Source organism: Rhinoderma darwinii, chromosome 1, assembly GCF_050947455.1.
Source record: "Rhinoderma darwinii isolate aRhiDar2 chromosome 1, aRhiDar2.hap1, whole genome shotgun sequence".
In the NCBI taxonomy this organism is placed as follows: Eukaryota; Metazoa; Chordata; class Amphibia; order Anura; family Rhinodermatidae; genus Rhinoderma; species Rhinoderma darwinii.
This window is the reverse complement of record NC_134687.1, coordinates 410867743-410891705: the sequence shown is the minus strand read 5'-3', so window position 1 is coordinate 410891705 and position 23963 is coordinate 410867743. Positions and strand designations below refer to the sequence as shown.

Sequence of the window (23963 nt, the reverse complement as noted above, 5' to 3'; positions counted from 1 at the left end):
GGGATGTGAACGGTTTCCTTCAATCAGATGTGTTTCGGAAGATAACAGCAATCAAAGCCTTCCTTCACGCTTCCTCCTCTCACCCCATACAGACGATTAAGGCAGTTCCAATCGGCCAATTCCTAAGGATTCGAAGGATCTGTTCTTCTACTGATGCATTTGAGAAACAGGCCTATGACCTCACTAACCGCTTCCTTGCCCGGGGATATAGTAAACGCTCGATTAAAAAGGCATATCACCGTGCGAAAAATACATCAAGAGACGAGCTGCTATTCCCTAAACTAAAAAACAAATTAGAGACACAGGTAAGATTCACCACAGAGTATCATTCAAGATGGCCTCAAATGAAAGATATACTTAAGCAGTTCTGGCCCATATTGCTCACCGATCCAACAATTGAGAAATACATTTCTAGATATCCAACCATCTCGGCACGACGCTCAAAAAATCTTAAAGATCACCTTGTCCGCAGTCATTACCAACTAAATAGGCAAAGATTTCCCTTTGGGACTAAAGGCCCTAAATGGGGCTGTAAGACATGCGGACATTGTGTAGCGTGTCCTAATATTGAAAAGGCGACAACGTTTGTCGATTCAACGGGCAAACATACATTCACTATCACCCATTCTGTTACCTGTTCAACCAAGGCAGTGGTCTATTATGCCACCTGCCCCTGCCCTAAGATATATGTTGGACTTACTACACGTGAATTGAAAATTCGAGTTAGGGAACACATCCGTGATATCACGTTGGCTGAAATGTCTGAGAACACTGAAACCTTGAAACCTGTCGCCCGACATTTCAAGGCACATCATGCATGCGATTCGACAAAACTGAGAGTGAGAGGAATCGACTGCATTGAAAAACATATTAGAGGGGGTGACATATCCAAAAGATTGGCAAGGTGTGAATCTAAGTGGATCTGGACTCTGAGGACTATGTCTCCTTTTGGGCTCAATGAGAACCTCAATTTCACCCCATTCCTTTGACCATTGACCTTCAGTGGGTTATTTTAAAATATGTTTCAGTTTTTATGTGTCTAATTACTTCCCTTTTCATTATAGAACCTACTATGACCTGTTATAATTTGAAGAATGAGAGGTCATGAATACAGTGCGATGAATATCCATTTATACCAACAAAGAACGCTAGTCATTTTTCCTGCCCAATGATTGCTACTACGACCCTTTTGTAGTCCAATATATATATATATTTACATATGTATTATTTATTATCATACATATTTTGCATATTTACTTATTTATTATTCATTATTTATCACCATTATTCATCTTTTTATTTCATATTTACTGTGTCCACTTCGTTTATAAATATTTACAATATACACATTTTGTCATTTTTTTCTTTTCTTTGTTTTATTATTTTTCACACTATATTCATTGGGTTACTTGTGTTTGATGTACATTGAATTAATACATATTCATATATATTCCTATACACAATATTATATTCATATTTGTACACATCTTCTACACCACTTACCTATTACCCATCAATCAGTAATTATTAAATTACATTTATTTAGATCTCTTTACTATTATACCTATATATGTATTACATATATATATATATATATATTTTTTTTTTTTCTACCATTTACTACCACGGTTTATATCTATTATTTTTATTTTTACATTTATTATTTTTATGTATTATGTGTAATTGTTTATCAACATTCACACGCATGCACTTTCTCACTTAGTTTCGTTCACATATAAAAATCCTAACATCGTGCTTTACAACACCTAGTACGTTTTTTTCCCTATATAGCATTATACGTAATTTACTATTACCCTTATAAATATAGACTATATACACACGCAACATATTTGTTTTATATTACACACATTGTATTGTTCCATCACTTTTATTATTGGTTTGGTTCACAATTATTAAATTGATGTATTTCACATTATATATTTGTTATGTATATAATTTTTTATTACATATATGTGTATATATAATCTTCACCATTATTTTTTACTATTATGCATTATTTATTATTTATCATTTTTCCATTATGCTTTACATGCATTATCAAATTCTATTTTACACAGATATTGTATCTATATATATATATTTTTTTCAATATGATATTTATATGTATTATATATATTTTTGTTTTAATATGTGTTTTTTTGTCTTATATATATATAAAGACCACTGTATATGCAGTTTTATCCATTTATAATTGTTTGGATGTACTGTCATACAAGTTTGACTCATGGATACTGCTGTTATTTGTATTATAATGGTTATGTTTGAGATACATGTTTTATTTCCAACATTTTATATTTGTCTTTTTATGCGTGGTGCAATTTGACATATTTCTAGTAACATCTTTAAATGTGTCGTTGGGTCCTATGTACATTGTTCCTGATTGGATTTCATGCTGTTCTGCAGTTTGTCAAATATGCTTATAGCTGCTGCACCTGATGGAATATATGGTCATTATCGTTTAACACTGTATTTTTATGCCCTTCAAACTTCAAATTTGCTGTCCGATCCTGCACTGCGTATATCTCATGGGAGACATTCTTCTACAGCAGTAGGTGCTTGTGCGCTTGCGCCGGGAGGGTTTTCTCGGCTTCCCTCTGACTCGGGCGTCTGCATCTGGGTGGGCGTGTATCTGCGGCGTCAGTCGCCGTTGATCCACGCCCCCTTGATGACGCGCGTTCGGGGGATTGCTACGAGTCTTCCTGCTCCCGATGCATGACGCCAGTGTATACACTTTCACTGCCCCATGTGATCCTCAACTGCTGACATGATTGGACGGCCATATGTTTTTAAAGAGGGAGGTTCTTGCTGGAGAGACGGCACCCCCGGACGAAGGCATTCCGCCAAAACGCGCGTCGGGACTGACGTTCTCTCCATGCAGAGGACTACAAATGGGTATGTTATATATCTTCTCTCCCCCCCCATCTGGTTAATTTAACTACCTTTACCACCATTGCAGACATGCTGTGTTACTCTTACCAGACCATAGCTTAAAGCTTGCAGTTTTTGCTGACATATCTGTGCACTGGGCACATATGTTTCATACTCTAGCTCCTTTCAACTGCATACATAAATGTGTCCACTTGGTCTAAGTAGATGTTAAACACACAGAAGCTTTAACTATCTGGTACAAGGCTTACATCACCTATGGATAGAGATATATACCGTCACCCGTGACAGTGTCATTTAATATAGTTTTTTTTGTATGTTCTCTGCATGTGTCAGACGTCTCTTGTGTTTCATGCTCAGTATGACTCATTTTTTAATGTTGTAATTTTTTAATGTTGTAATATCTAATAAAATTTATACATCTTTCAATTTACTTGTGTTAGTTGTGCCCTATATTCTATAGGTTTATATTGGTGAAAAATTAGTAAAAAAAATTATGTCGGTATACGCCCCAAAACATTAGACTCTTCAGATAACTGTTTCGGCATCCAATCTTTAAAAATTGCACTTTTGTGTAGGTTAGGATGACAGACCGGTCTCTCTTGAATTTGTGGATTTAAATCCCACTTTTGAACACTCATATTTTCTTAGCATGATATAATGTCAGGTCTAAGACTCATAAAGTAATGACGCATTTTCCTTGAGCTCCTCCGCTATCCTGGTAAAATCCTCGCCAACTCCCTGTAAAGACTTCTACAGACTCAACACCAGACCTGGGACAATTCTGCATTCAGTACTATTGAGTGATAGTGCAGCTATTCTGTTGCCCAATTTCTATGCAGCTGAGTACGGCGATGAGAGGAGTCCTTTTGCTAATAGCATTTACCCACTGCAACCGTGTAAGTTGTGGCAATATTTGAGACACGGGGGCCACATCCTGGGCCTGGCTACAGAACATGGCCTAGCTCCACTACTGTGCACTCCATAGCTCCAGGAGACCAGCCCGAGCCACTTATATACATGTGGCTTTGTATTAGTGAGAGTTTGGAGCCAAATTAATTCTAGCACTTGTAAAACTGTCAGATAAACCCCATCCCTGACGAACACCTGCAGAACCCACCAGTTACGCGGCTTAATCTAAATTCTGATAAAGAGAAGTGCTCCACACCCAACAGTCAGGTGCAGTAGATACCTTTTTTAGTACCACGACTTTCACAACACTCCTTTCTGCCAACTTTTTTAACCTTGATCATATTCTCTACCAACTCTAAATTCTCATGATCCCCATATCTCTAACAGGACCCTAAATATAAGTGAACAATGTAAAACAATTCATATCCCTCTGCTTACTTGAGTGAATGTTATAGAGAATCCTACACCACTGCCTTACTCCTGGGTACCTCCCAGGGGGATTTCTCTATATTTTCAAGATCAAGCAAGTAAAAGGGTCTTCAAGGACTTCTTTTTGCAACACTGTAATCATAAACCAATAAATACAAGACGGAAATGGACAAGAAACAGTTCTAATCTTTCAATTCATCATCCCCAAAAAATCGACTCTTAACATGTTTGTTTTTGCTACCAAACTGGAGAGGCAGAGATTTTCTGTAAGTCAGGATGGCTGAGTGGTCTAAGGCGCTGCGTTTAGCTCGCAGTCTCCCCTGGATGCGTGGGTTCAAATCCCACTTCTGACAGCTCATCTTTTCTTAAACATTCTTCGCAGTCATTCCGTCAGTGTTGGTGAAATATCAGTAAAAAAATGATGTCGGTATACGCCCCAAAACATTAGACTCTTCAGATAACTGTTTCGGCATCCAATCTTTAAAAATTGCACTTTTGTGTAGGTTAGGATGACCGACCGGTCTCTCTTGAATTTGTGGATTTAAATCCTACTTTTGAACACTCATATTTTCTTAGCATGATATAATGTCAGGTCTAAGACTCATAAAGTAATGACGCATTTTCCTTGAGCTCCTCCGCTATCCTGGTAAAATCCTCGCCAACTCCCTGTAAAGACTTCTACAGACTCAACACCAGACCTGGGACAATTCTGCATTCAGTACTATTGAGTGATAGTGCAGCTATTCTGTTGCCCAATTTCTATGCAGCTAAGTACGGCGATGAGAGGAGTCCTTTTGCTAATAGCATTTACCCACTGCAACCGTGTAAGTTGTGGCAATATTTGAGAAACGGGGCCACATCCTGGGCCTGGCTACAGAACATGGCCTAGCTCCACTACTGTGCACTCCATAGCTCCAAGAGACCAGCCCGAGCCACTTATATACATGTGGCTTTGTATTAGTGGGAGTTTGGAGCCAAATTAATTCTAGCACTTGTAAAACTGTCAGAGAAACCCCATCCCTGACGAACACCTGCAGAACACACCAGTTACGCGGCTTAATCTAAATTCTGATAAAGAGAAGTGCTCCACACCCAACAGTCAGGTGCAGTAGATACCATTTTTAGTACCACGACTTTCACAACACTCCTTTCTGCCAACTTTTTTAACCTTGATCATATTCTCTACCAACTCTAAATTCTCATCATCCCCATATCTCTAACAGGACCCTAAATATAAGTGAACAATGTAAAACAATTAATATCCCTCTGCTTACTTGAGTGAATGTTATAGAGAATCCTACACCACTGCCTTACTCCTGGGTACCTCCCAGGGGGATTTCTCTATATTTTCAAGATCAAGCAAGTAAAAGGGTCTTCAAGGACTTCTTTTTGCAACACTGTAATCATAAACCAATAAATACAAGACGGAAATGGACAAGAAACAGTTCTAATCTTTCAATTCAACATCCCCAAAAAATCGACTCTTAACATGTTTGTTTTTGCTACCAAACTGGAGAGGCAGAAATTTACTGTAAGTCAGGATGGCTGAGTGGTCTAAGGTGCTGCGTTTAGGTCGCAGTGTCCCCTGGAGGCGTGGGTTCAAATCCCACTTCTGACAGCTCATCTTTTCTTAAACATTCTTCGCAGTCATTCCGTCAGTGTTGGTGAAATATCAGTAAAAAAATTATGTCGGTATACGCCCCAAAACATTAGACTCTTCAGATAACTGTTTCGGCATCCAATCTTTAAAAATTGCACTTTTGTGTAGGTTAGGATGACCGACCGGTCTCTCTTGAATTTGTGGATTTAAATCCCACTTTTGAACACTCATATTTTCTTAGCATGATATAATGTCAGGTCTAAGACTCATAAAGTAATGACGCATTTTCCTTGAGCTCCTCCGCTATCCTGGTAAAATCCTCGCCAACTCCCTGTAAAGACTTCTACAGACTCAACACCAGACCTGGGACAATTCTGCATTCAGTACTATTGAGTGATAGTGCAGCTATTCTGTTGCCCAATTTCTATGCAGCTGAGTACGGCGATGAGAGGAGTCCTTTTGCTAATAGCATTTACCCACTGCAACCGTGTAAGTTGTGGCAATATTTGAGAAACGGGGCCACATCCTGGGCCTGGCTACAGAACATGGCCTAGCTCCACTACTGTGCACTCCATAGCTCCAAGAGACCAGCCCGAGCCACTTATATACATGTGGCTTTGTATTAGTGGGAGTTTGGAGCCAAATTAATTCTAGCACTTGTAAAACTGTCAGAGAAACCCCATCCCTGACGAACACCTGCAGAACACACCAGTTACGCGGCTTAATCTAAATTCTGATAAAGAGAAGTGCTCCACACCCAACAGTCAGGTGCAGTAGATACCATTTTTAGTACCACGACTTTCACAACACTCCTTTCTGCCAACTTTTTTAACCTTGATCATATTCTCTACCAACTCTAAATTCTCATCATCCCCATATCTCTAACAGGACCCTAAATATAAGTGAACAATGTAAAACAATTAATATCCCTCTGCTTACTTGAGTGAATGTTATAGAGAATCCTACACCACTGCCTTACTCCTGGGTACCTCCCAGGGGGATTTCTCTATATTTTCAAGATCAAGCAAGTAAAAGGGTCTTCAAGGACTTCTTTTTGCAACACTGTAATCATAAACCAATAAATACAAGACGGAAATGGACAAGAAACAGTTCTAATCTTTCAATTCAACATCCCCAAAAAATCGACTCTTAACATGTTTGTTTTTGCTACCAAACTGGAGAGGCAGAAATTTTCTGTAAGTCAGGATGGCCGAGTGGTCTAAGGTGCTGCGTTTAGGTCGCAGTGTCCCCTGGAGGCGTGGGTTCAAATCCCACTTCTGACAGCTCATCTTTTCTTAAACATTCTTCGCAGTCATTCCGTCAGTGTTGGTGAAATATCAGTAAAAAAATTATGTCGGTATACGCCCCAAAACATTAGACTCTTCAGATAACTGTTTCGGCATCCAATCTTTAAAAATTGCACTTTTGTGTAGGTTAGGATGACCGACCGGTCTCTCTTGAATTTGTGGATTTAAATCCCACTTTTGAACACTCATATTTTCTTAGCATGATATAATGTCAGGTCTAAGACTCATAAAGTAATGACGCATTTTCCTTGAGCTCCTCCGCTATCCTGGTAAAATCCTCGCCAACTCCCTGTAAAGACTTCTACAGACTCAACACCAGACCTGGGACAATTCTGCATTCAGTACTATTGAGTGATAGTGCAGCTATTCTGTTGCCCAATTTCTATGCAGCTGAGTACGGCAATGAGAGGAGTCCTTTTGCTAATAGCATTTACCCACTGCAACCGTGTAAGTTGTGGCAATATTTGAGAAACGGGGCCACATCCTGGGCCTGGCTACAGAACATGGCCTAGCTCCACTACTGTGCACTCCATAGCTCCAAGAGACCAGCCCGAGCCACTTATATACATGTGGCTTTGTATTAGTGGGAGTTTGGAGCCAAATTAATTCTAGCACTTGTAAAACTGTCAGAGAAACCCCATCCCTGACGAACACCTGCAGAACACACCAGTTACGCGGCTTAATCTAAATTCTGATAAAGAGAAGTGCTCCACACCCAACAGTCAGGTGCAGTAGATACCATTTTTAGTACCACGACTTTCACAACACTCCTTTCTGCCAACTTTTTTAACCTTGATCATATTCTCTACCAACTCTAAATTCTCATCATCCCCATATCTCTAACAGGACCCTAAATATAAGTGAACAATGTAAAACAATTAATATCCCTCTGCTTACTTGAGTGAATGTTATAGAGAATCCTACACCACTGCCTTACTCCTGGGTACCTCCCAGGGGGATTTCTCTATATTTTCAAGATCAAGCAAGTAAAAGGGTCTTCAAGGACTTCTTTTTGCAACACTGTAATCATAAACCAATAAATACAAGACGGAAATGGACAAGAAACAGTTCTAATCTTTCAATTCAACATCCCCAAAAAATCGACTCTTAACATGTTTGTTTTTGCTACCAATCTGGAGAGGCAGCGATTTTATGTAAGTCAGGCTGGCCGAGTGGTCTAAGGTGCTGCGTTTAGGTCGCAGTCTCCCCTGGAGGCGTGGGTTCAAATCCCACTTCTGACAGCTCATCTTTTCTTAAACATTCTTCGCAGTCATTCCGTCAGTGTTGGTGAAATATCAGTAAAAAAATTATGTCGGTATACGCCCCAAAACATTAGACTCTTCAGATAACTGTTTCGGCATCCAATCTTTAAAAATTGCACTTTTGTGTAGGTTAGGATGACCGACCGGTCTCTCTTGAATTTGTGGATTTAAATCCCACTTTTGAACACTCATATTTTCTTAGCATGATATAATGTCAGGTCTAAGACTCATAAAGTAATGACGCATTTTCCTTGAGCTCCTCCGCTATCCTGGTAAAATCCTCGCCAACTCCCTGTAAAGACTTCTACAGACTCAACACCAGACCTGGGACAATTCTGCATTCAGTACTATTGAGTGATAGTGCAGCTATTCTGTTGCCCAATTTCTATGCAGCTGAGTACGGCGATGAGAGGCGTCCTTTTGCTAATAGCATTTACACACTGCAACCGTGTAAGTTGTGGCAATATTTGAGACACGGGGCCACATCCTGGGCCTGGCTACAGAACATGGCCTAGCTCCACTACTGTGCACTCCATAGCTCCAAGAGACCAGCCCGAGCCACTTATATACATGTGGCTTTGTATTAGTGGGAGTTTGGAGCCAAATTAATTCTAGCACTTGTAAAACTGTCAGAGAAACCCCATCCCTGACGAACACCTGCAGAACACACCAGTTACGCGGCTTAATCTAAATTCTGATAAAGAGAAGTGCTCCACACCCAACAGTCAGGTGCAGTAGATACCTTTTTTAGTACCACGACTTTCACAACACTCCTTTCTGCCAACTTTTTTAACCTTGATCATATTCTCTACCAACTCTAAATTCTCATGATCCCCATATCTCTAACAGGACCCTAAATATAAGTGAACAATGTAAAACAATTCATATCCCTCTGCTTACTTGAGTGAATGTTATAGAGAATCCTACACCACTGCCTTACTCCTGGGTACCTCCCAGGGGGATTTCTCTATATTTTCAAGATCAAGCAAGTAAAAGGGTCTTCAAGGACTTCTTTTTGCAACACTGTAATCATAAACCAATAAATACAAGACGGAAATGGACAAGAAACAGTTCTAATCTTTCAATTCAACATCCCCAAAAAATCGACTCTTAACATGTTTGTTTTTGCTACCAAACTGGAGAGGCAGAAATTTTCTGTAAGTCAGGATGGCCGAGTGGTCTAAGGTGCTGCGTTTAGGTCGCAGTGTCCCCTGGAGGCGTGGGTTCAAATCCCACTTCTGACAGCTCATCTTTTCTTAAACATTCTTCGCAGTCATTCCGTCAGTGTTGGTGAAATATCAGTAAAAAAATGATGTCGGTATACGCCCCAAAACATTAGACTCTTCAGATAACTGTTTCGGCATCCAATCTTTAAAAATTGCACTTTTGTGTAGGTTAGGATGACCGACCGGTCTCTCTTGAATTTGTGGATTTAAATCCCACTTTTGAACACTCATATTTTCTTAGCATGATATAATGTCAGGTCTAAGACTCATAAAGTAATGACGCATTTTCCTTGAGCTCCTCCGCTATCCTGGTAAAATCCTCGCCAACTCCCTGTAAAGACTTCTACAGACTCAACACCAGACCTGGGACAATTCTGCATTCAGTACTATTGAGTGATAGTGCAGCTATTCTGTTGCCCAATTTCTATGCAGCTGAGTACGGCGATGAGAGGAGTCCTTTTGCTAATAGCATTTACCCACTGCAACCGTGTAAGTTGTGGCAATATTTGAGAAACGGGGCCACATCCTGGGCCTGGCTACAGAACATGGCCTAGCTCCACTACTGTGCACTCCATAGCTCCAAGAGACCAGCCCGAGCCACTTATATACATGTGGCTTTGTATTAGTGGGAGTTTGGAGCCAAATTAATTCTAGCACTTGTAAAACTGTCAGAGAAACCCCATCCCTGACGAACACCTGCAGAACACACCAGTTACGCGGCTTAATCTAAATTCTGATAAAGAGAAGTGCTCCACACCCAACAGTCAGGTGCAGTAGATACCATTTTTAGTACCACGACTTTCACAACACTCCTTTCTGCCAACTTTTTTAACCTTGATCATATTCTCTACCAACTCTAAATTCTCATCATCCCCATATCTCTAACAGGACCCTAAATATAAGTGAACAATGTAAAACAATTAATATCCCTCTGCTTACTTGAGTGAATGTTATAGAGAATCCTACACCACTGCCTTACTCCTGGGTACCTCCCAGGGGGATTTCTCTATATTTTCAAGATCAAGCAAGTAAAAGGGTCTTCAAGGACTTCTTTTTGCAACACTGTAATCATAAACCAATAAATACAAGACGGAAATGGACAAGAAACAGTTCTAATCTTTCAATTCAACATCCCCAAAAAATCGACTCTTAACATGTTTGTTTTTGCTACCAAACTGGAGAGGCAGAAATTTTCTGTAAGTCAGGATGGGCGAGTGGTCTAAGGTGCTGCGTTTAGGTCGCAGTGTCCCCTGGAGGCGTGGGTTCAAATCCCACTTCTGACAGCTCATCTTTTCTTAAACATTCTTCGCAGTCATTCCGTCAGTGTTGGTGAAATATCAGTAAAAAAATTATGTCGGTATACGCCCCAAAACATTAGACTCTTCAGATAACTGTTTCGGCATCCAATCTTTAAAAATTGCACTTTTGTGTAGGTTAGGATGACCGACCGGTCTCTCTTGAATTTGTGGATTTAAATCCCACTTTTGAACACTCATATTTTCTTAGCATGATATAATGTCAGGTCTAAGACTCATAAAGTAATGACGCATTTTCCTTGAGCTCCTCCGCTATCCTGGTAAAATCCTCGCCAACTCCCTGTAAAGACTTCTACAGACTCAACACCAGACCTGGGACAATTCTGCATTCAGTACTATTGAGTGATAGTGCAGCTATTCTGTTGCCCAATTTCTATGCAGCTGAGTACGGCGATGAGAGGAGTCCTTTTGCTAATAGCATTTACCCACTGCAACCGTGTAAGTTGTGGCAATATTTGAGACACGGGGCCACATCCTGGGCCTGGCTACAGAACATGGCCTAGCTCCACTACTGTGCACTCCATAGCTCCAAGAGACCAGCCCGAGCCACTTATATACATGTGGCTTTGTATTAGTGGGAGTTTGGAGCCAAATTAATTCTAACACTTGTAAAACTGTCAGAGAAACCCCATCCCTGACAAACACCTGCAGAACACACCAGTTACGCGGCTTAATCTAAATTCTGATAAAGAGAAGTGCTCCACACCCAACAGTCAGGTGCAGTAGATACCTTTTTTAGTACCACGACTTTCACAACACTCCTTTCTGCCAACTTTTTTAACCTTGATCATATTCTCTACCAACTCTAAATTCTCATGATCCCCATATCTCTAACAGGACCCTAAATATAAGTGAACAATGTAAAACAATTCATATCCCTCTGCTTACTTGAGTGAATGTTATAGAGAATCCTACACCACTGCCTTACTCCTGGGTACCTCCCAGGGGGATTTCTCTATATTTTCAAGATCAAGCAAGTAAAAGGGTCTTCAAGGACTTCTTTTTGCAACACTGTAATCATAAACCAATAAATACAAGACGGAAATGGACAAGAAACAGTTCTAATCTTTCAATTCAACATCCCCAAAAAATCGACTCTTAACATGTTTGTTTTTGCTACCAAACTGGAGAGGCATAGATTTTCTGTAAGTTAGGATGGCCGAGTGGTCTAAGGCGCTGCGTTTAGGTCGCAGTCTCCCCTGGAGGCGTGGGTTCAAATCCCACTTCTGACAGCTCATCTTTTCTTAAACATTCTTCGCAGTCATTCCGTCAGTGTTGGTGAAATATCAGTAAAAAAATGATGTCGGTATACGCCCCAAAACATTAGACTCTTCAGATAACTGTTTTGGCATCCAATCTTTAAAAATTGCACTTTTGTGTAGGTTAGGATGACCGACCGGTCTCTCTTGAATTTGTGGATTTAAATCCCACTTTTGAACACTCATATTTTCTTAGCATGATATAATGTCAGGTCTAAGACTCATAAAGTAATGACGCATTTTCCTTGAGCTCCTCCGCTATCCTGGTAAAATCCTCGCCAACTCCCTGTAAAGACTTCTACAGACTCAACACCAGACCTGGGACAATTCTGCATTCAGTACTATTGAGTGATAGTGCAGCTATTCTGTTGCCCAATTTCTATGCAGCTGAGTACGGCGATGAGAGGAGTCCTTTTGCTAATAGCATTTACACACTGCAACCGTGTAAGTTGTGGCAATATTTGAGACACGGGGCCACATCCTGGGCCTGGCTACAGAACATGGCCTAGCTCCACTACTGTGCACTCCATAGCTCCAAGAGACCAGCCCGAGCCACTTATATACATGTGGCTTTGTATTAGTGGGAGTTTGGAGCCAAATTAATTCTAGCACTTGTAAAACTGTCAGAGAAACCCCATCCCTGACGAACACCTGCAGAACACACCAGTTACGCGGCTTAATCTAAATTCTGATAAAGAGAAGTGCTCCACACCCAACAGTCAGGTGCAGTAGATACCTTTTTTAGTACCACGACTTTCACAACACTCCTTTCTGCCAACTTTTTTAACCTTGATCATATTCTCTACCAACTCTAAATTCTCATGATCCCCATATCTCTAACAGGACCCTAAATATAAGTGAACAATGTAAAACAATTCATATCCCTCTGCTTACTTGAGTGAATGTTATAGAGAATCCTACACCACTGCCTTACTCCTGGGTACCTCCCAGGGGGATTTCTCTATATTTTCAAGATCAAGCAAGTAAAAGGGTCTTCAAGGACTTCTTTTTGCAACACTGTAATCATAAACCAATAAATACAAGACGGAAATGGACAAGAAACAGTTCTAATCTTTCAATTCATCATCCCCAAAAAATCGACTCTTAACATGTTTGTTTTTGCTACCAAACTGGAGAGGAAGATTTTCTGTAAGTCAGGATGGCCGAGTGGTCTAATGTGCTGCGTTTAGGTCGCAGTCTCCCCTGGAGGCGTGGGTTCAAATCCCACTTCTGACAGCTCATCTTTTCTTAAACATTCTTCGCAGTCATTCCGTCAGTGTTGGTGAAATATCAGTAAAAAAATGATGTCGGTATACGCCCCAAAACATTAGACTCTTCAGATAACTGTTTCTGCATCCAATCTTTAAAAATTGCACTTTTGTGTAGGTTAGGATGACCGACCGGTCTCTCTTGAATTTGTGGATTTAAATCCCACTTTTGAACACTCAAATTTTCTTAGCATGATATAATGTCAGGTCTAAGACTCATAAAGTAATGACGCATTTTCCTTGAGCTCCTCCGCTATCCTGGTAAAATCCTCGCCAACTCCCTGTAAAGACTTCTACAGACTCAACACCAGACTTGGGACAATTCTGCATTCAGTACTATTGAGTGATAGTGCAGCTATTCTGTTGCCCAATTTCTATGCAGCTGAGTACGGCGATGAGAGGAGTCCTTTTGCTAATAGCATTTACCCACTGCAACCGTGTAAGTTGTGGCAATATTTGAGACACGGGGCCACATCCTGGGCCTGGCTACAGAACATGGCCTAACTCCACTACTGTGCACTCCATAGCTCCAAGAGACCAGCCCGAGCCACTTATATACATGTGGCTTTGTATTAGTGGGAGTTTGGAGCCAAATTAATTCTAGCACTTGTAAAACTGTCAGAGAAACCCCATCCCTGACGAACACCTGCAGAACACACCAGTTACGCGGCTTAATCTAAATTCTGATAAAGAGAAGTGCTCCACACCCAACAGTCAGGTGCAGTAGATACCTTTTTTAGTACCACGACTTTCACAACACTCCTTTCTGCCAACTTTTTTAACCTTGATCATATTCTCTACCAACTCTAAATTCTCATGATCCCCATATCTCTAACAGGACCCTAAATATAAGTGAACAATGTAAAACAATTCATATCCCTCTGCTTACTTGAATGAATGTTATAGAGAATCCTACACCACTGCCTTACTCCTGGGTACCTCCCAGGGGGATTTCTCTATATTTTCAAGATCAAGCAAGTAAAAGGGTCTTCAAGGACTTCTTTTTGCAACACTGTAATCATAAACCAATAAATACAAGACGGAAATGGACAAGAAACAGTTCTAATCTTTCAATTCATCATCCCCAAAAAATCGACTCTTAACATGTTTGTTTTTGCTACCAAACTGGAGAGGCAGAGATTTTCTGTAAGTCAGGATGGCCGAGTGGTCTAAGGCGCTGCGTTTAGGTCGCAGTCTCCCCTGGAGGCGTGGGTTCAAATCCCACTTCTGACAGCTCATCTTTTCTTAAACATTCTTCGCAGTCATTCCGTCAGTGTTGGTGAAATATCAGTAAAAAAATGATGTCGGTATACGCCCCAAAACATTAGACTCTTCAGATAACTGTTTCAGCATCCAATCTTTAAAAATTGCACTTTTGTGTAGGTTAGGATGACCGACCGGTCTCTCTTGAATTCGTGGATTTAAATCCCACTTTTGAACACTCATATTTTCTTAGCATGATATAATGTCAGGTCTAAGACTCATAAAGTAATGACGCATTTTCCTTGAGCTCCTCCGCTATCCTGGTAAAATCCTCGCCAACTCCCTGTAAAGACTTCTACAGACTCAACACCAGACCTGGGACAATTCTGCATTCAGTACTATTGAGTGATAGTGCAGCTATTCTGTTGCCCAATTTCTATGCAGCTGAGTACGGCGATGAGAGGAGTCCTTTTGCTAATAGCATTTACCCACTGCAACCGTGTAAGTTGTGGCAATATTTGAGACACGGGGCCACATCCTGGGCCTGGCTACAGAACATGGCCTAACTCCACTACTGTGCACTCCATAGCTCCAAGAGACCAGCCCGAGCCACTTATATACATGTGGCTTTGTATTAGTGGGAGTTTGGAGCCAAATTAATTCTAGCACTTGTAAAACTGTCAGAGAAACCCCATCCCTGACGAACACCTGCAGAACACACCAGTTACGCGGCTTAATCTAAATTCTGATAAAGAGAAGTGCTCCACACCCAACAGTCAGGTGCAGTAGATACCTTTTTTAGTACCACGACTTTCACAACACTTCTTTCTGCCAACTTTTTTAACCTTGATCATATTCTCTACCAACTCTAAATTCTCATGATCCCCATATCTCTAACAGGACCCTAAATATAAGTGAACAATGTAAAACAATTCATATCCCTCTGCTTACTTGCGTGAATGTTATAGAGAATCCTACACCACTGCCTTACTCCTGGGTACCTCCCAGGGGGATTTCTCTATATTTTCAAGATCAAGCAAGTAAAAGGGTCTTCAAGGACTTCTTTTTGCAACACTGTAATCATAAACCAATAAATACAAGACGGAAATGGACAAGAAACAGTTCTAATCTTTCAATTCATCATCCCCAAAAAATCGACTCTTAACATGTTTGTTTTTGCTACCAAACTGGAGAGGCAGAGATTTTCTGTAAGTCAGGATGGCCGAGTGGTCTAAGGCGCTGCGTTTAGGTCGCAGTCTCCCCTGGAGGCGTGGGTTCAAATCCCACTTCTGACAGCTCATCTTTTCTTAAACATTCTTCGCAGTCATTCCGTCAGTGTTGGTGAAATATCAGTAAAAAAATGATGTCGGTATACGCCCCAAAACATTAGACTCTTCAGCTATCTGTTTCGGCATCCAATCTTTAAAAATTGCACTTTTGTGTAGGTTAGGATGACCGACCGGTCTCTCTTGAATTTGTGGATTTAAATCCCACTTTTGAACACTCATATTTTCTTAGCATGATATAATGTCAGGTCTAAGACTCATAAAGTAATGACGCATTTTCCTTGAGCTCCTCCGCTATCCTGGTAAAATCCTCGCCAACTCCCTGTAAAGACTTCTACAGACTCAACACCAGACCTGGGACAATTCTGCATTCAGTACTATTGAGTGATAGTGCAGCTATTCTGTTGCCCAATATCTATGCAGCTGAGTACGGCGATGAGAGGAGTCCTTTTGCTAATAGCATTTACCCACTGCAACCGTGTAAGTTGTGGCAATATTTGAGACACGGGGCCACATCCTGAGCCTGGCTACAGAACATGGCCTAGCTCCACTACTGTGCACTCCATAGCACCAAGAGACCAGCCCGAGCCACTTATATACATGTGGCTTTGTATTAGTGGGAGTTTGGAGCCAAATTAATTCTAGCACTTGTAAAACTGTCAGAGAAACCCCATCCCTGACGAACACCTGCAGAACACACCAGTTACGCGGCTTAATCTAAATTCTGATAAAGAGAAGTGCTCCACACCCAACAGTCAGGTGCAGTAGATACCTTTTTTAGTACCACGACTTTCACAACACTCCTTTCTGCCAACTTTTTTAACCTTGATCATATTCTCTACCAACTCTAAATTCTCATGATCCCCATATCTCTAACAGGACCCTAAATATAAGTGAACAATGTAAAACAATTCATATCCCTCTGCTTACTTGAGTGAATGTTATAGAGAATCCTACACCACTGCCTTACTCCTGGGTACCTCCCAGGGGGATTTCTCTATATTTTCAAGATCAAGCAAGTAAAAGGGTCTTCAAGGACTTCTTTTTGCAACACTGTAATCATAAACCAATAAATACAAGACGGAAATGGACAAGAAACAGTTCTAATCTTTCAATTCATCATCCCCAAAAAATCGACTCTTGACATGTTTGTTTTTGCTACCAATCTGGAGAGGCAGAGATTTTCTGTAAGTCAGGCTGGCCGAGTGGTCTAAGGCGCTGCGTTTAGGTTTCAGTCTCCCCAGGAGGCGTGGGTTCAAATCCCACTTCTGACAGCTCATCTTTTCTTAAACATTCTTCGCAGTCATTCCGTCATGGTTGGTGAAATATTAGTAAAAAAATGACGTCGGTATACGCCCCAAAACATTAGACTCTTCAGATAACTGTTTCGGCATCCAATCTTTAAAAATTGCACTTTTGTGTAGGTTAGGATGACCGACCGGTCTCTCTTGAATTTGTGGATTTAAATCCCACTTTTGAACACTCATATTTTCTTAGCATGATATAATGTCAGGTCTAAGACTCATAAAGTAATGACGCATTTTCCTTGAGCTCCTCCGCTATCCTGGTAAAATCCTCGCCAACTCCCTGTAAAGACTTCTACAGACTCAACACCAGACCTGGGACAATTCTGCATTCTGTACTATTGAGTGATAGTGCAGCTATTCTGTTGCCCAATTTCTATGCAGCTGAGTACGGCGATGAGAGGAGTCCTTTTGCTAATAGCATTTACCCACTGCAACCGTGTAAGTTGTGGCAATATTTGAGACACGGGGCCACATCCTGGGCCTGGCTACAGAACATGGCCTAGCTCCACTACTGTGCACTCCATAGCTCCAAGAGACCAGCCCGAGCCACTTATATACATGTGGCTTTGTATTAGTGGGAGTTTGGAGCCAAATTAATTCTAACACTTGTAAAACTGTCAGACAAACCCCATCCCTGACAAACACCTGCAGAACACACCAGTTACGCGGCTTAATCTAAATTCTGATAAAGAGAAGTGCTCCACACCCAACAGTCAGGTGCAGTAGATACCTTTTTTAGTACCACGACTTTCACAACACTCCTTTCTGCCAACTTTTTTAACCTTGATCATATTCTCTACCAACTCTAAATTCTCATGATCCCCATATCTCTAACAGGACCCTAAATATAAGTGAACAATGTAAAACAATTCATATCCCTCTGCTTACTTGAGTGAATGTTATAGAGAATCCTACACCACTGCCTTACTCCTGGGTACCTCCCAGGGGGATTTCTCTATATTTTCAAGATCAAGCAAGTAAAAGGGTCTTCAAGGACTTCTTTTTGCAACACTGTAATCATAAACCAATAAATACAAGACGGAAATGGACAAGAAACAGTTCTAATCTTTCAATTCAACATCCCCAAAAAATCGACTCTTAACATGTTTGTTTTTGCTACCAAACTGGAGAGGCAGAGATTTTTTGTAAGTCAGGATGGCCGAGCGGTCTAAGGCGCTGCGTTTAGGTCGCAGTCTCCCCTGGAGGCGTGGGTTCAAATCCCACTTCTGACAGCTCATCTTTTCTTAAACATTCTTCGCAGTCATTCCGTCAGTGTTGGTGAAATATCAGTAAAAAAATGATGTCGGTATACGCCCCAAAACATTAGACTCTTCAGATAACTGTTTCGGCATCCAATTTTTAAAAATTGCACTTTTGTGTAGGTTAGGATGACCGACCGGTCTCTCTTGAATTTGTGGATTTAAATCCCACTTTTGAACACTCATATTTTCTTAGCATGATATAATGTCAGGTCTAAGACTCATAAAGTAATGACGCATTTTCCTTGAGCTCCTCCGCTATCCTGGTAAAATCCTCGCCAACTCCCTGTAAAGACTTCTACAGACTCAACACCAGACCTGGGACAATTCTGCATTCAGTACTATTGAGTGATAGTGCAGCTATTCTGTTGCCCAATTTCTATGCAGCTGAGTACGGCGATGAGAGGAGTCCTTTTGCTAATAGCATTTACCCACTGCAACCGTGTAAGTTGTGGCAATATTTGAGACACGGGGCCACATCCTGGGCCTGGCTACAGAACATGGCCTAGCTCCACTACTGTGCACTCCATAGCTCCAAGAGACCAGCCCGAGCCACTTATATACATGTGGCTTTGTATTAGTGGGAGTTTGGAGCCAAATTAATTCTAGCACTTGTAAAACTGTCAGAGAAACCCCATCCCTGACGAACACCTGCAGAACACACCAGTTACGCGGCTTAATCTAAATTCTGATAAAGAGAAGTGCTCCACACCCAACAGTCAGGTGCAGTAGATACCTTTTTTAGTACCACGACTTTCACAACACTCCTTTCTGCCAACTTTTTTAACCTTGATCATATTCTCTACCAACTCTAAATTCTCATGATCCCCATATCTCTAACAGGACCCTAAATATAAGTGAACAATGTAAAACAATTCATATCCCTCTGCTTACTTGAGTGAATGTTATAGAGAATCCTACACCACTGCCTTACTCCTGGGTACCTCCCAGGGGGATTTCTCTATATTTTCAAGATCAAGCAAGTAAAAGGGTCTTCAAGGACTTCTTTTTGCAACACTGTAATCATAAACCAATAAATACAAGACGGAAATGGACAAGAAACAGTTCTAATCTTTCAATTCATCATCCCCAAAAAATCGACTCTTAACATGTTTGTTTTTGCTACCAAACTGGAGAGGCAGAGCATTTTTGTAAGTCAGGATGGCTGAGTGGTCTACGGCGCTGCGTTTAGGTCGCAGTCTCCCCTGGAGGTGTGGGTTCAAATCTCACTTCTGACAGCTCATCTTTTCTTAAACATTCTTCGCAGTCATTCCGTCAGTGTTGGTGAAATGTTAGTAAAAAAATGATGTCGGTATACGCGCCAAAACATTAGACTCTTCAGATAACTGTTTTGGCATCCAATCTTTAAAAATTGCACTTTTGTGTAGGTTAGGATGACCGACCGGTCTCTCTTGAATTTTTGGATTTAAATCCCACTTTTGAACACTCATATTTTCTTAGCATGATATAATGTCAGGTCTAAGACTCATAAAGTAATGACGCATTTTACTTGAGCTCCTCCGCTATCCTGGTAAAATCCTCGCCAACTCCCTGTAAAGACTTCTACAGACTCAACACCAGACCTGGGACAATTCTGCATTCAGTACTATTGAGTGATAGTGCAGCTATTCTGTTGCCCAATTTCTATGCAGCTGAGTACGGCGATGAGAGGAGTCCTTTTGCTAATAGCATTTACCCACTGCAACCGTGTAAGTTGTGGCAATATTTGAGACACGGGGCCACATCCTGGGCCTGGCTACAGAACATGGCCTAGCTCCACTACTGTGCACTCCATAGCTCCAAGAGACCAGCCCGAGCCACTTATATACATGTGGCTTTGTATTAGTGGGAGTTTGGAGCCAAATTAATTCTAGCACTTGTAAAACTGTCAGAGAAACCCCATCCCTGACGAACACCTGCAGAACACACCAGTTACGCGGCTTAATCTAAATTCTGATAAAGAGAAGTGCTCCACACCCAACAGTCAGGTGCAGTAGATACCTTTTTTAGTACCACGACTTTCACAACACTCCTTTCTGCCAACTTTTTTAACCTTGATCATATTCTCTACCAACTCTAAATTCTCATGATCCCCATATCTCTAACAGGACCCTAAATATAAGTGAACAATGTAAAACAATTCATATCCCTCTGCTTACTTGAGTGAATGTTATAGAGAATCCTACACCACTGCCTTACTCCTGGGTACCTCCCAGGGGGATTTCTCTATATTTTCAAGATCAAGCAAGTAAAAGGGTCTTCAAGGACTTCTTTTTGCAACACTGTAATCATAAACCAATAAATACAAGACGGAAATGGACAAGAAACAGTTCTAATCTTTCAATTCATCATCCCCAAAAAATCGACTCTTAACATGTTTGTTTTTGCTACCAAACTGGAGAGGCAGAGATTTTCTGTAAGTCAGGATGGCCGAGTGGTCTAATGCGCTGCGTTTAGGTCACAGTCTCCCCTGGAGGCGTGGGTTCAAATCCCACTTCTGACAGCTCATCTTTTCTTAAACATTCTTCGCAGTCATTCCGTCAGTGTTGGTGAAATATCAGTAAAAAAATGATGTCGGTATACGCCCCAAAACATTAGACTCTTCAGATAACTGTTTCAGCATCCAATCTTTAAAAATTGCACTTTTGTGTAGGTTAGGATGACCGACCGGTCTCTCTTGAATTCGTGGATTTAAATCCCACTTTTGAACACTCATATTTTCTTAGCATGATATAATGTCAGGTCTAAGACTCATAAAGTAATGACGCATTTTCCTTGAGCTCCTCCGCTATCCTGGTAAAATCCTCGCCAACTCCCTGTAAAGACTTCTACAGACTCAACACCAGACCTGGGACAATTCTGCATTCAGTACTATTGAGTGATAGTGCAGCTATTCTGTTGCCCAATTTCTATGCAGCTGAGTACGGCGATGAGAGGAGTCCTTTTGCTAATAGCATTTACCCACTGCAACCGTGTAAGTTGTGGCAATATTTGAGACACGGGGCCACATCCTGGGCCTGGCTACAGAACATGGCCTAACTCCACTACTGTGCACTCCATAGCTCCAAGAGACCAGCCCGAGCCACTTATATACATGTGGCTTTGTATTAGTGGGAGTTTGGAGCCAAATTAATTCTAGCACTTGTAAAACTGTCAGAGAAACCCCATCCCTGACGAACACCTGCAGAACACACCAGTTACGCGGCTTAATCTAAATTCTGATAAAGAGAAGTGCTCCACACCCAACAGTCAGGTGCAGTAGATACCTTTTTTAGTACCACGACTTTCACAACACTCCTTTCTGCCAACTTTTTTAACCTTGATCATATTCTCTACCAACTCTAAATTCTCATGATCCCCATATCTCTAACAGGACCCTAAATTTAAGTGAACAATGTAAAACAATTCATATCCCTCTGCTTACTTGAGTGAATGTTATAGAGAATCCTACACCACTGCCTTACTCCTGGGTACCTCCCAGGGGGATTTCTCTATATTTTCAAGATCAAGCAAGTAAAAGGGTCTTCAAGGACTTCTTTTTGCAACACTGTAATCATAAACCAATAAATACAAGACGGAAATGGACAAGAAACAGTTCTAATCTTTCAATTCATCATCCCCAAAAAATCGACTCTTAACATGTTTGTTTTTGCTACCAAACTGGAGAGGCAGAGATTTTCTGTAAGTCAGGATGGCCGAGTGGTCTAATGCGCTGCGTTTAGGTCACAGTCTCCCCTGGAGGCGTGGGTTCAAATCCCACTTCTGACAGCTCATCTTTTCTTAAACATTCTTCGCAGTCATTCCGTCAGTGTTGGTGAAATATCAGTAAAAAAATGATGTCGGTATACGCCCCAAAACATTAGACTCTTCAGATAACTGTTTCAGCATCCAATCTTTAAAAATTGCACTTTTGTGTAGGTTAGGATGACCGACCGGTCTCTCTTGAATTCGTGGATTTAAATCCCACTTTTGAACACTCATATTTTCTTAGCATGATATAATGTCAGGTCTAAGACTCATAAAGTAATGACGCATTTTCCTTGAGCTCCTCCGCTATCCTGGTAAAATCCTCGCCAACTCCCTGTAAAGACTTCTACAGACTCAACACCAGACCTGGGACAATTCTGCATTCAGTACTATTGAGTGATAGTGCAGCTATTCTGTTGCCCAATTTCTATGCAGCTGAGTACGGCGATGAGAGGAGTCCTTTTGCTAATAGCATTTACCTACTGCAACCGTGTAAGTTGTGGCAATATTTGAGACACGGGGCCACATCCTGGGCCTGGCTACAGAACATGGCCTAACTCCACTACTGTGCACTCCATAGCTCCAAGAGACCAGCCCGAGCCACTTATATACATGTGGCTTTGTATTAGTGGGAGTTTGGAGCCAAATTAATTCTAGCACTTGTAAAACTGTCAGAGAAACCCCATCCCTGACGAACACCTGCAGAACACACCAGTTACGCGGCTTAATCTAAATTCTGATAAAGAGAAGTGCTCCACACCCAACAGTCAGGTGCAGTAGATACCTTTTTTAGTACCACGACTTTCACAACACTCCTTTCTGCCAACTTTTTTAACCTTGATCATATTCTCTACCAACTCTAAATTCTCATGATCCCCATATCTCTAACAGGACCCTAAATTTAAGTGAACAATGTAAAACAATTCATATCCCTCTGCTTACTTGAGTGAATGTTATAGAGAATCCTACACCACTGCCTTACTCCTGGGTACCTCCCAGGGGGATTTCTCTATATTTTCAAGATCAAGCAAGTAAAAGGGTCTTCAAGGACTTCTTTTTGCAACACTGTAATCATAAACCAATAAATACAAGACGGAAATGGACAAGAAACAGTTCTAATCTTTCAATTCATCATCCCCAAAAAATCGACTCTTAACATGTTTGTTTTTGCTACCAAACTGGAGAGGCAGAGATTTTCTGTAAGTCAGGATGGCCGAGTGGTCTAAGGCGCTGCGTTTAGGTCGCAGTCTCCCCTGGAGGCGTGGGTTCAAATCCCACTTCTGACAGCTCATCTTTTCTTAAACATTCTTCGCAGTCATTCCGTCAGTGTTGGTGAAATATCAGTAAAAAAATGATGTCGGTATACGCCCCAAAACATTAGACTCTTCAGATAACTGTTTCAGCATCCAATCTTTAAAAATTGCACTTTTGTGTAGGTTAAGATGACCGACCGGTCTCTCTTGAATTCGTGGATTTAAATCCCACTTTTGAACACTCATATTTTCTTAGCATGATATAATGTCAGGTCTAAGACTCATAAAGTAATGACGCATTTTCCTTGAGCTCCTCCGCTATCCTGGTAAAATCCTCGCCAACTCCCTGTAAAGACTTCTACAGACTCAACACCAGACCTGGGACAATTCTGCATTCAGTACTATTGAGTGATAGTGCAGCT

General features: G+C 41.1%; 16 non-coding genes across 16 annotated transcripts; all 16 read left to right on the top strand.

Annotated features, from left to right (window-relative positions):
* The first annotated feature begins 4518 nt into the window (after positions 1–4518).
* Positions 4519–4601, top strand: TRNAL-UAG (transfer RNA leucine (anticodon UAG)). Its single transcript has one exon. It is a non-coding gene; the product is annotated as a tRNA-Leu (tRNA).
* Positions 4602–5783: 1182 nt separating this feature from the next.
* On the top strand, positions 5784–5866 carry TRNAL-UAG (transfer RNA leucine (anticodon UAG)). The gene has a single exon. It is a non-coding gene; the product is annotated as a tRNA-Leu (tRNA).
* Positions 5867–7048: 1182 nt separating this feature from the next.
* TRNAL-UAG (transfer RNA leucine (anticodon UAG)) lies at positions 7049–7131 on the top strand. The gene has a single exon. It is a non-coding gene; the product is annotated as a tRNA-Leu (tRNA).
* Positions 7132–8313: 1182 nt separating this feature from the next.
* Positions 8314–8396, top strand: TRNAL-UAG (transfer RNA leucine (anticodon UAG)). The gene has a single exon. It is a non-coding gene; the product is annotated as a tRNA-Leu (tRNA).
* A 1182-nt stretch (positions 8397–9578) lies between these two features.
* On the top strand, positions 9579–9661 carry TRNAL-UAG (transfer RNA leucine (anticodon UAG)). The gene has a single exon. It is a non-coding gene; the product is annotated as a tRNA-Leu (tRNA).
* A 1182-nt stretch (positions 9662–10843) lies between these two features.
* TRNAL-UAG (transfer RNA leucine (anticodon UAG)) lies at positions 10844–10926 on the top strand. Its single transcript has one exon. It is a non-coding gene; the product is annotated as a tRNA-Leu (tRNA).
* A 1182-nt stretch (positions 10927–12108) lies between these two features.
* Positions 12109–12191, top strand: TRNAL-UAG (transfer RNA leucine (anticodon UAG)). Its single transcript has one exon. It is a non-coding gene; the product is annotated as a tRNA-Leu (tRNA).
* A 1180-nt stretch (positions 12192–13371) lies between these two features.
* On the top strand, positions 13372–13454 carry TRNAL-UAG (transfer RNA leucine (anticodon UAG)). Its single transcript has one exon. It is a non-coding gene; the product is annotated as a tRNA-Leu (tRNA).
* Positions 13455–14636: 1182 nt separating this feature from the next.
* TRNAL-UAG (transfer RNA leucine (anticodon UAG)) lies at positions 14637–14719 on the top strand. Its single transcript has one exon. It is a non-coding gene; the product is annotated as a tRNA-Leu (tRNA).
* Positions 14720–15901: 1182 nt separating this feature from the next.
* TRNAL-UAG (transfer RNA leucine (anticodon UAG)) lies at positions 15902–15984 on the top strand. The gene has a single exon. It is a non-coding gene; the product is annotated as a tRNA-Leu (tRNA).
* A 1182-nt stretch (positions 15985–17166) lies between these two features.
* Positions 17167–17249, top strand: TRNAL-UAG (transfer RNA leucine (anticodon UAG)). The gene has a single exon. It is a non-coding gene; the product is annotated as a tRNA-Leu (tRNA).
* Positions 17250–18431: 1182 nt separating this feature from the next.
* TRNAL-UAG (transfer RNA leucine (anticodon UAG)) lies at positions 18432–18514 on the top strand. The gene has a single exon. It is a non-coding gene; the product is annotated as a tRNA-Leu (tRNA).
* Positions 18515–19696: 1182 nt separating this feature from the next.
* TRNAL-UAG (transfer RNA leucine (anticodon UAG)) lies at positions 19697–19779 on the top strand. The gene has a single exon. It is a non-coding gene; the product is annotated as a tRNA-Leu (tRNA).
* Positions 19780–20961: 1182 nt separating this feature from the next.
* On the top strand, positions 20962–21044 carry TRNAL-UAG (transfer RNA leucine (anticodon UAG)). Its single transcript has one exon. It is a non-coding gene; the product is annotated as a tRNA-Leu (tRNA).
* A 1182-nt stretch (positions 21045–22226) lies between these two features.
* On the top strand, positions 22227–22309 carry TRNAL-UAG (transfer RNA leucine (anticodon UAG)). Its single transcript has one exon. It is a non-coding gene; the product is annotated as a tRNA-Leu (tRNA).
* A 1182-nt stretch (positions 22310–23491) lies between these two features.
* TRNAL-UAG (transfer RNA leucine (anticodon UAG)) lies at positions 23492–23574 on the top strand. The gene has a single exon. It is a non-coding gene; the product is annotated as a tRNA-Leu (tRNA).
* The last annotated feature ends 389 nt before the right edge of the window (positions 23575–23963 follow it).